The sequence below is a fragment of the Notamacropus eugenii genome, chromosome 2 (assembly GCF_028372415.1).
Source record: "Notamacropus eugenii isolate mMacEug1 chromosome 2, mMacEug1.pri_v2, whole genome shotgun sequence".
NCBI classification, from domain to species: Eukaryota; Metazoa; Chordata; class Mammalia; order Diprotodontia; family Macropodidae; genus Notamacropus; species Notamacropus eugenii.
The window spans coordinates 30,252,855-30,265,026 of NC_092873.1; the positions used below are offsets into that span (position 1 = coordinate 30,252,855).

At 41.1% G+C, this 12,172-nt stretch overlaps 2 pseudogenes; both read right to left on the reverse strand.

Moving 5' to 3' along the window:
* Positions 1-1,597: 1,597 nt before the first annotated feature.
* On the reverse strand, positions 1,598-2,230 carry LOC140523437 (ferritin heavy chain-like; annotated as a pseudogene).
* An 854-nt stretch (positions 2,231-3,084) lies between these two features.
* On the reverse strand, positions 3,085-11,727 carry LOC140522574 (protein RCC2-like; annotated as a pseudogene).
* Between the last annotated feature and the right edge of the window lie 445 nt (positions 11,728-12,172).

Consider the following 12,172-nt stretch of genomic DNA (forward strand, 5'->3'; position numbering starts at 1 on the left):
CCTAGCCACATGGATAAAAAATGCTTCTCTGAATAGGCCTGTGCTGCTGAATGAATCATAATGGCTATGAACAAAGTTTGGAGTAAGTGATATATACCCCCAATCCCCAGTGTAAGAGATTAGCTTCTAACCAACAACCTCTGGTCACTTGTGAACCTCTTCACAAAATGTCATAACACAATTGGACGGAGGGAGGCAGAGTAATCCAAAGTGGAACGCTCAGGGCTCTATATTAAGAAACTCACCTGCACAGGACATTGGGCAGCAGAACCCCTATTTATATACTCTGAGGTTAATTAGCAAACAACTTATTCTTTTTTCTCTACTTTCTTCCAAGGCTATGAAACCTAGAGATAGGACTCAGGATAAGCCAGGTGATTCAGCCTGATGAAAGCCACACAACACGGACCCATTCTTCCTTCACCTGTCTAGTCCACAATTGGCTGCATCTGAGATCAGTTTTGATTTAGTAGGGATGGCCTTCGGGTACCAGTCTCTGTTGACAGCAGCAAAGGACTGGACAGCAGGGTGACTCAGTGTTCACTCACCATTTTCCTATCAAAGACCACCGAAAGATTCCTGTAAACTCTAAAGGAAACTAGGACTTATCAAACCAGTCATTGAGTGGGAATTTCATCCTTTCTAAAGGAACCAGTGCAGGGTTTCTTTGGACTGGTGGCTTCCCCAGTACACCAGCATTTGCTCTCAAAAATGGTAATTAAGAATTCTTCACGAACAGGAAGCAAGGACAAAGTCTTTCCTAATAATATTAACAAGACAAGTAAGAAAAGAGGATTTTCTTTATGAAAATTCATTTTTTTTTGTACAGAAAATAAGAAGTTGCCATTAATAAAGGACTTAAAGGATTGTAGAGGTTATCTCATTTGATGTTCATAAGAGCCCCGGGAGGTAGGTGCAATTATTGTCCCAGTTTTGCATACAAGGAAACTGAAGAAAAGTGATTTGTGCATGGTAAACCAGCTAGCAAATGTCTGTGATAGGATCTGAACTCAGGTCTTCCTGACTTCAGATACAGCATCCTTGCTGCCTGGGCCACCTAGCCACCACGTCTTCATTTCCAAAAGAGCAGCTCTGGATTTTCACAATATCCTCAAATGTTACTAATTCTCTTTTCACCCTTTTTCTTCCCCTTTTCCCTGCCTCTGACTTAGCCTTATGACATCAAAAAATTTAACCGGTCTATGTCGCTTTCACAGTCCTACCTACTCCCCTAAGGGACAATCAGAAACCAGAGAAACTCAACTAAGCTCCAAGTGTTAATGTATTCACCCCATCCCCAGGAATGCTTGCATATGAACAGTGTCTTCCAGAAACAAAATCCACTTACCTTAGGTAATAAATTGTAGTTTTCAGCTCTACACAAAGAAAACACTTTCTAATAAGGAGGGCTGTCGAAAATGCCATGGGATTCCTCAGGTCTTCATGGGTGATCTTCACCATAGTGGTGATCTTCAAACCTTTGAGATTACTATTGATTGGGGTATTGTTTTTTTTTTCTCATAAGTACCAGGTCACTTTATTGGGATGTATATGGTGGTAGTTTTTTGATACAGATTATGGTCAGATAACCAAAATATGCGTGCCCTGAAATACAGGAGGAGTCATGCCCACAGTTTCCAGGTGTTGGGGAGCCAGATGTGACTTAGCTCTCATTGTCACTGTCTCCAAGGGTGTGCTTGTCAAAAAGATATTCCGTCCTGACGGAATGGGGAGAGGGGCTGTGGGGGGGGGGGCATTTTGTGCACGTTGGTTAAGTGATCACTCAGTTGTTTGATGGACTTTACCTTTTGGTCCAGGTAGTGGGTTTTGAGGAAAACATATACATGGGGGACATTCTTGTCATTTGTCATCTTGTGCAATTCCAGTAACGACTGACTGACTTTTTTTCCAAGTACACAGCACACTCCATTGCATTCAGTCCACTCTCCCAGTCTTCTTGGTCGGGTTACTTGATGTCCTGCAGGAAGATGCAGCCACTGTGCTGGTTCCGAAGTTTTATCAGCTTCTCAGCGTGCTCCTTCTCCTAGTGGGACTGGTGGAGGAAGTAAATGGCAAAATTCTTCAACGCTACATAATATGGGTCAAAGTAGTAAGACATGCACAGGTAGACACAGGAGGCATAGAGCTCCAGCTTGATCTGGCAGTTAATGGTGGCCTCTGAGTCCTGGTGGTGGGTCTGCCACACATGAGAGGAGGATGATGTGGTCATGGGGGTGGTGAAGGCTGTGCAGCCTCTGGGGCTGAGGCTGGTTTGGCGGTGGAGGGAAATGAGGCCGGGGAACTAGGTAGCTGAGCAGGAGACTGCTGCGGGAACGAGAGGACAGATGAAGTGGGGGTTATTGGAGGTGAAAGGTGGACAGGTGGCTAAGGGCGGCTGTGGCCTGGAATCAAGGGGCAGGTTCAGTTCAAGTACTGATGAAGTAGGAAACCACAGAGATTCCTCTTCATTGTGCTTCTGACCATTTGGGGAAGTTCTTGAAAACTCTCTTTGTTGATGAGTTGTATGAATTCATTGGGAGAAACTTTGGGTTTTCCTTCCAATATTGATTCTGTGACTCTTGAAAAATAATAGATTGAAATCGTTTAGCTGGCAGACAGGAGCATGGATTTTGAGTGCAATGATCTTTCAGTATCTCTTAAAAGTCACAGGATACTGGTAGCCATATATTTTGTCATAAGTCAGTGTTGTTTTCAACGCTTTGGAAAAGCTTTATTTTGTTCTTTCTATGATTAAATGTCTGTCGTAGGAAAAACTTCCTACTTAGGAAAATAAATAAAATTTCACTTGTTAGGCTGTTAGCACAATAGCTAGCCCTGCACAACGTCATTGTTGGAGTCAATATGAAAGGAAAACTTGCATGAATAGGTATATTTAATTGCAAAGAACCTCTGCAGAATCTCTTTCCATTTGGAGCAAGAGAACGCACTTGGAAGAGGGAGTCTTTTTTTACAAGACTTTCTTGGAAGTGGGAATTTTAACAAAGATGGTCTTGGAAGAACAGGGGTTTACTTTTTGTTTTTTGTTTTTTTGTGTGCCTATTTTGGGAATCCTAAAGTCCTCAACTGAAAGCAAATATTTTAACTGAACATTTGGGGTAGGGGAAGGGAGAAAGTAGAGAAAGGGGGAGAGAAAGACTTCGGAGATTCTACAGTAAAAAGGTAGCTGATGTTGAATTTGCTTATAAAAGTGAACCTGGCAAGACTAACAAATAGGAGCATCTGCGACTTTTTCACTGAGGAATCTCGTCTCATCAGCCTTCTTAGTGTTCCAGGGCACACTGACAATGCTGACTGCCTGGAGGGGCGTGGAGAGCCTGGTGGCAGCCTTGCTGCCCCCAGCATCAAGAGAGGATGCAGGAATTATATTCAGGGAGGTTGTTTTGACTTTAATTTTTAGTCTCCCTCTGTTCCCTCCCATTCACCAAAAGGTGTGAGTAGCATATAGCAATGTACTCTGTGTAAATGCCATCAAGCGTTTCCACTTCTTGGGCAGCTGTGGAAGGCTTGGGCTTGTGATAGCAGTAGCCCAATTCACCAATGGTTGGAGACAGGCCCCAGCTGATGATACTCTCATCTGCAGCCAGGATAATACTACTCTTCCCACAAGCTAAGTTGGTAATTCTCCAGCGACAGAGGTCCTGAGCAGCTTTGAGATACATGGTGAACTCCAGAGAAGTGTTGGCAGCACCCCAGAAAAACAAGCCACCAACTTCACTGACTTTGAAGTAGCAGGGGTAGCCAGTGAAGATTTGCCTGGCTTCCCGGCCCAGGAAATTGAACAGCTTCACCACACAGGGACATCCTTGTGCTCTGTATGGCCCAGCAAGCCATTCCCTCCAATCGCCCAAGAGATAACACGTTTCTAAGAGTCTAGAACCAGAGTGTGATTAGCGCCACAGGCAACATCTCAGACAACGACATTGGGGACTGGCAAAATCTGTCCATCTTTTGTCTTTTCAATGCAGATGGCAACTAGCAGGGGACCAACTCACAGTCACATACTATCCTCTGAGGCCGGGCAATGAATTTCCTGTCAGAAATGTGTCCCAGCTGACCATATTCAGGGCACCCAAAGGAGTAGAGTTTTCCTTTGCAGTCCATTATCATGCTGAATTCATCGCCACAAGTCATTTTCCTGTTTGGTTGGCTGTTGTTCATTAACTGTGCAGGGCTCAGAATGGCATTGCTGTCGTCCAAGGCCAAGTTGCCCCATCTTGTTCTCTCCAATAGTAAACACACAGTCAGTTTCTGTCAAAGTCAGAGTGTGGTTCCTCCCACAGCCAGCGGACACCATCACTTCCTTGCTACGGACTTCCATGAGTTTGGGGGCTTCCGCTTTCTTGGTATCACCGTGTCCCAGCTGCACCTGCTCATTGCAACCCCTGCTCCACAGCTTTTCTTCTGTGGTTAGGAAGAGACCGTGAGCAGCACAAGGGTCATAGACCACCATGCACACCTAGACCCTGGACAGATAGCCATTTCTATGGTGCCCCCACAATTTCTGCCCCAAATTGCTGTAAGCAGCATTCTGCTTAGTCACTTCAGACCAATGAGGTGCCAGTTGGTTCCTCCCAAAATCAAAAGATGCCCTCTGTACTTGAAATCTTCAGGTTTGGGGGTGATAATGAGGAGAGATAAAGAGGCTAGGTCATCTGCCCTCTCACCCCCAGCGCCACACACACGATCCTCTCCTTGGTGTAATTCATCTCCAAGATGACCAAGAAGGAGTTTTACAAGGATGCTGGGGATTCTTGAAGGAGGAGGTTAAAGCAGGGGAAAACAATGGCATGGCCTTTGGCATCCTAGCAGAGGCCTCTTGGATTTTAGGACTTTATGGCCTATGAGAATCCTCCTCCTCTCTTGGTGAGGCCAGGAGAATAACACCGAGGCAGCACGACTGACTCACTTCCCAGAGGTCCCCAATTCCTGATGCACCTGGCTTGAGAAGTGCTTGTACCACTTTCCTTCTGTCCAAGAACACCCCGCCATCCTAGTTGGGAGTATTGGTGACAGAAACCCCAATCCCTCCGTGTATCTGAGGTGATCAAGAAAAGTGAGCTAGACAGCAAGGTGAGCCACTTTTAGTGGTCAGCAGAGGAGCAAGTTATTAACCTTCCATGTTCCCCTGAAGCTGAGGCCTGGGACAGGACTAGACTCATAACCTTCAGTACGTAAAGACTGAGAGAAGGTTTGATGTTTTCCCTTGGGACATGGGCATTGAAAGGGTTTGGTGTTAATGTGTTTTCCTGAATTTACCCTATTACCCAGCTCTTTCAATTCCAAGATAATTTTTGCATCTATACATGCATACATATATATATATATATGTATAGATGTATGTATATATATATATACACTTATATATATGCATATACATATCTATATCTAACCTATATCTGTATCTATATGTATCTCTATATTATATCAGTGTATCTATATTCATACACCTATCTATATGTGTGTCTACATCCCTGTTTAATCTGCTTATGTTTCTATTTCCATATCTACCTATTCTGTGTCTATAGCTATACCTATCTGTATGTACATTTATACTCATGTCCATATCTATATCCCTCTCTAATATGCTTATGTTTTCATTTCAATGTCCATCCAATCTGTGTCTGCAGCTATATCTATCTCCATCTATCTATCTACCTACCTATCTATCTATCTATATACATTCATGTCCAAATCTATATCTGAACTGTATCTGTTTGTATCTTCCCATCTATATCAGTGTATCTGTATTCATATCTATATCGATATCTGTGTCTAATCTGTATATGGTCCTATTTCTACATATATATCCAATCTGTATCTGTACCTATATCTATATTAATCTATACCTATATTTATGTCCATATCGATATCTCATCTGTATCTTTGTCCATATTGGTATATATGGTACACATATCTGTATGTGTATCTACATCCATGTCCTTATATTCCTATCCCTATGCATATGTAATGGGTATCTGAAATCTATATCTATATTTATGTTTATATCTGTATGTAATCTGTATCTACATCTGTATCTACCTATATCCACACATAAACATATAGACATACACAAATATGCACGTCTGCTGCATATATGTGTTCATGCATATTTTCTCTGCATGGAATTCAATTTTCAACCTCAATTCAAGGATAAGACCAGAGATGCTGAAGTAATGACAAACGTTTCCGTAGATAATGTGTTATTCTTCAATTAGGTATTTGATCAAAATGTTCCCTTCCTCTCACCCTGTAGGTTCACCTAGCCTTTTTAAAAGCAGTAGTGAAAAGATTATGTTATGTCCTATTTCTTTTCTCTCATTCACATAAATTTTCAATGGCTAAACTCAGCTCACTCTGTCGGTGTGTGTGTGGGGGCCTTCTAGCAGGAGAGATAATCAGCAATGATCTCCTGTATTTCCTAAGAAAAGTCCTAAAATCATATGGGGGGGGGAGAGTGCTTTCATTTAAAAATCTGAGTTCTCTTTCCAGTAAGAAATAAGAAGGGATATTTATTAAAACATATAATTTTATCATCCAAAGTTGTATAAAGCAATCTTTGTGCTCATGTGTATGCATCTTACTTAAAGAGATTTCCTCATTAATGCCTTTTTTTTCATTTCCCATATTTATTTATGAATAAAAGAGTGAAATACTTCTCCACACCCATTTCCTTCAAAAGGAAGGGAAATCAACAACCAAAATCACTGTGCTTCTATACTTTGCTTTGTAAAAGATAGCTTTCCTTCTTTTCTGTTCAAACTACCATTCTATGAAATGAGGGCAACTAGGTGGCAGCTGGTCTGGAGTCAAGACTGTCTAAGTACAAACCTGTCCTCGGGTCCTTTACTGCTGTGTCCTGGGCAAGACACAGTAAAATGAAAATAAAACTACCAATCTCCTACAGTTGTGAGGATCAAAGGAAATATTAGCAAAGAGATTAACACAGTGTCTAGCACATAGTGGTGCTTAATGCAAAGGATGGGGAAATAAAATTGGTGATTTCTCATACACAGAAACACAAACATATTTAGTAGAAGTAATTAGAGGTAGATGTGTATTCCTCCTTCATTGCCAAAGAAGACCATGCCATCAGAGAAATAATGGCATGACTTGCACTTGACTTTGTTTTGAGTGAGAGAGCCCTGTGTATGCCACCAGCCTCACTTCTCTTCTGGACCCATCTGAATCCAGTGACCAGATATTCATCAGGATGACTGGAGATGACCCAGGATGAGGCAATTGCGGTTAAGTAACTTGCCCAAGGTAACACAGCTATTGAGTATCAAGTGTCTGAAGTGAGATTTCAGCTCAGGTCCTCCTGATGCCTGCACTGGTACTCTATCCACTGCACCATCTAGCAGCCCCAATTAGAGGTACATAAATTCATTGTCAAGTACGGAATCAATGAATTTCGTGTGTGTGTGTGTGTGTGTGTGTGTGTGTGTGTTTGTACGCATACGTAGGTATAAATGCCTTATTATTTCTATTATTTTAGTCAGAAAAATCTCATATTAGAATAAGTTATATGCATATGAATACAGAAAAATAAAGATATGTTACTCATTATTTGAGTGTTTAGTATTTGAGTTCTCAAAGTTATGAGGCTGTATTGTGTTTGAGTCTGGATTTCCTTCATGGCAGTTAATTAGGGAACTCTCAGAGAGAAAACTTCTACCATTCAGTGGATCAGCAATTGTCTTCCAATTTATGATCATAGAATATTGCCCAGAGGATTCATAGGTGTAGTTACATGACTAGTGTGTTTTACTGGCAGAATATGAACGTAGACTTTCTTGCTCCAGAGATCAATCCGTGATACTGCTTCCCCTGGAACTTACTGAAGGAATGCGAAATTGTAACATGAATATTATTCATGAATTGACCATTAATTATAAAATTAAATTCCACCATTCCTACCTAACATTAATATTTTTCCAAGGCCTTTTATTTTGTCTTTGTCTGATCTGGTGATGCTGGACAAATAATTTTTCCTTTATTATCTTAACTTTAAAATGGGGGTGATAATAGCAGCTACTTCCCACAGTTGTGAGAATCAAATGAAGCAACCGTAAATTGCTCCTGAAGTGCTTAGCATTGTGTCTGGCACATAGTTTATTGCTACATAAATGTGAGTTATTGTTATCATCATCAGTGTTGCCATTATTTCTACATAGAGAAAAAGAACCAAGGCCCACCATTAGACTGTTGCAAGCTTCAGGGATTTTCCTGTGTGTCATTAGCACTTATACCACTAGGGATCAGTAGCGGGTCTAATGCCAGACACCCCCTCAGACCTAGAGCCACATTCCCTGAACTGAAAACACTTTGAGAACCCCGTTCCTATCTGTGGGAGACCAAGGGTTAATCCTCACTTTTCAACCCACTAAAGTTTGCTTGAAATGTGTCCAATTTGTGTATGGTTTGTTTTGTCATTTCTTTGCAGTCCCCTCTGACTTACCCAAAGAGGCATCTAACTCGCATTTGCTGCTAATAAGTTCGGAAGACTACCAGAATGTCAACTGAATTATTTTTCTATTTTAAGTAAACCAGTGCTTTTCACCACTACCTTGTGATGACATTCACTGATAATAAAATGGCAACTATTTGGAGCAACAGATTTATCTACTATGCAGTCACTCATCCTTGACTACCAATTCCTGAAGCAGCCTTTTTACATCTAACACAGTCAGAAGCACCTTCTCCATCATGCACTAAAGCACGATGAACTAAGCAGATATTACTGAGTATTCTCAAAAAAAAAAAAAAAAAAACAAACAACCCTCACACTGTCCATCTCACTCTTGAAATGATTCCAATAACACAATTTTGAGATGCTCCATTTTCAGGAATTATACAAGATCAAAAACTAGTCACCTGAGCATTTACCAAAACCTCCCATGTTTCTCCACCTCAGTTCTCTGCCAATGTGGTTTTACTTCAACGACATATCCTAACAGACTCAAAGGTTCCTTGGGTAAAGAAGGTTGACCCTGAACCTCACCAACACTTCCCTTAATGAACTATTCAAAACATCTTGTTGACAGGTGCATTGTCATGAGCACTTATTGTCAAGGGAGAATCAGAGAATTTCAGAGTTGAAAGGAAACAAAGTGACTACTTAATTCAAACTACATACTTGAAAAAGGATGATCACTGAAACTTAACTGTCAACCTCTGCTTCAAGACTTCCAGTAAGAACTTGCATTAGTCACAATGACAGCCACTCCACTTTTGGATAGCTCTAAGTGATGGAGCATTTTTCTTTAGAACAAATTCAAATTTAGGCTTAATGTATACACTGCTCGCAGGTCTGCTCTTGGGAGTCAAACAGAATACATCAAATTTCTTTGCTATATTTTAGGCCTTTCAAGTACTTAAAGAGAGTTATTCCTTGGTATTCTCTTGCCAGGGTAAACAATTCAGCCAATTGTTCAACCAGTCTCAAGGAGGCATATGCTCCAAGCTATTTATTATGGAAATTGCCCATGTTGGATACTGTCCTGCCCATCCATGTCCATCTGAAAATGTGGGGTTCAGAAAGGAACGCTAAACTATATTTGGTCCTTGAACAGGGGACCATCACATCCTTATCACAGAAGCTGTACGTCTTTTTACATTACAAGTTCACTAAAACCCTCAGATCTTTTTCCAGGCAAACTGCTAATTACGTAGTACCTCCGAACTTTATTTCTTAAACATAAGGGTAAGCCTGCACATATTGAAATTAGTCCTGTAAGATTTAGCACAATATTCAAAACCAATCAAGATCTTTTCCAGTCTTTTTTTCCTTTTTAAAAACAAATAAGGACATAACGTTTTCTTCTCAAGGCCTTTTCTTACAACTATCACCGTCAGTGGTTCAACAATCTCACCTACCAATTCTATCAGTTCCGAGGGATGCAATTTTCTTAGGCTACATGATTTGAATCCATCAAGGATCTCTTTGATCTCTTTTATTTGCCAATGAAATAGATTTCTAAGCATTGATGAATATATAGTATATATTTTCTAATTTCTATAAATTTTCTACTTAGCCATTTTCATTCTGTCCTTCTTCAAAGGTTTCTCAAGAAGAGAAAAAGGTAAGGTAGTAAGAATTGGGCAGCTCTGTCTTTTTTCTGCCTTTGGTTACTTTTATCCCATTTTCCCTGGGTAATGGGCAACAAAACTTAGTTTACGTTCATCTAAGACTTTCTCTTCTGAGTCCTCACCTTGCTCTGACCATTTCTCTGCACCTGATGAGGGGTTCTCTTGTTTTCAGGGCTCTCTTGGTCCATTCTCCATCCCTGCTTTGATTCTGTTCACAAAGAATTCTGCTATATCCTCAACAGACAATATGTTTTTCCAGGGCTTTGTGGGGATGTGCCTGTGATCCTGGGCAATATTAAAAACTCTCAAGCTGCACATATTTCCAACATCTTGGTCTTGGATGGCTTCCTATAGGTCTGTTATCATGTGTGGTTCTGTCAGTCCAGTATTTCTTAACGCAAATCCATCATGGGCTGAAGACCTCAACAATGATTTGTTGTTTACCACAAGTTTGCCGTTTAGGTGCGATCCCTTCCCATATCTCCTCTTCCCATTCATGCTGTGTCTCTATGAGAGAGTATGCTCTGGTTTTATGGGACACTGTTGTTTCTTTCTATCAGAGCTTTTCTGAGAGGAAGCGACAATTACAGAATAGGCTTTTTCTTTCTTTTTTTATTTTTTGCAACATCATTTACAAAACTTTATCAGTCACACAGCTGATATCCCACTTCTAAATCCACACATTTGTCAACTTTTGGCAAAATCAAATCCTAGTCCTTGCAGGTCACTATCAAGAAAGATAAAAGTGAATTTTGCACCAAGTAAATGATAACTGGTTTGAGTCCTGATCTCCAGGTCTCAGGCAGAACATCTCTGGGGAGATCATCTTTATTACATAACTGAAGGGTTATTTTCTTAGCACACTGACTCCCTGATGAGCTCCCCAGGCAGGATAGTACATGTGAATGTGCTATCTAAAGACAGAGGTGAGTTTAAGTCCCTCATGTGACTCTATTCACCAGCCAGTGCCTGTAGAGCCTCCACTGGTGGGGACCTAGCCCAGGTCACTCCAGATTCCATTCTGTCTCATTACTACACAGGGTCACCTGTCTGAAAAGCAAGGCGGCCACACACGAGAGAGCCAGCAGCGGCACCACCATGCATTCGGGACTCTGAGGAGAAAAAGGGAAGACCAGCTTCAAGGGGACTCAGAGAAGACTCAAAGAGGGTGCGGTGGGGATAAGGGGGCAGAGAGACAGGCCTGGGAGGAAGGGCTCGAGAGGGAGAAGTAAAGGGAAAGAGACCCCTGCATATTTGCTGGTGAAGGTCTGTAATGTACAGGTCGTGTGCCTTCCCTGAGGACACAGCTATTTCAAGGGAAAGAAATTAAATCACATGGTAAGAAAAGTCCTAATAGACCCCCACCCCAAAAACCAAGGCATATCTTCTCATATATATATACACAGCATGATTGGGAAGAGGAGGGATATATAAGGATCCGACCTGAAGTGCAATCTGCCAGGGAAAGTGTGGGGCTGTGGAGTGGCAGCTCACAATTACGATGTTCTGGAATAACTGATGTCTTCTCATTGGGCCTGTTTTCTGCTTGATATGGGGTCTGTTCGATACATTGTTGCACAGGGTCTCCATTGGTCTTATGGTGGGTGCCAGTCCCATGCTCTCAGATGGGTATTGATCTGATGGCTATATGGATGTACATATGTACATATATACACATATGTATGTATACACATATACACACATGTCACACAGATATACACACATAAATACATATGTATTTATATGTATATATGTAATATTCCCTCCAATTATCCTAATACTAAGAAAACTCTCAAGGGTTACAAAATATCTTTCCATGTAGGCATGTAAACATTTCAACTTTAGTAAGTCCCCTGTGATTTCTCTTCCCTATTTACCTTTTCATGCTTCTCTTCATTCTTGTATATGGAAGTCAAATTTTCTCTTCAGCGCATTTAGGGATTCTAACCTTAAAATGTCTTTTCATCAAGAAGGCTTGAAAGACCTCTATTTCTTTGAATATACATTTTCCCCCTCTGAAATATTATACTCAGTTTTCCTTAGCAGGTGATTCTTGGTGTGA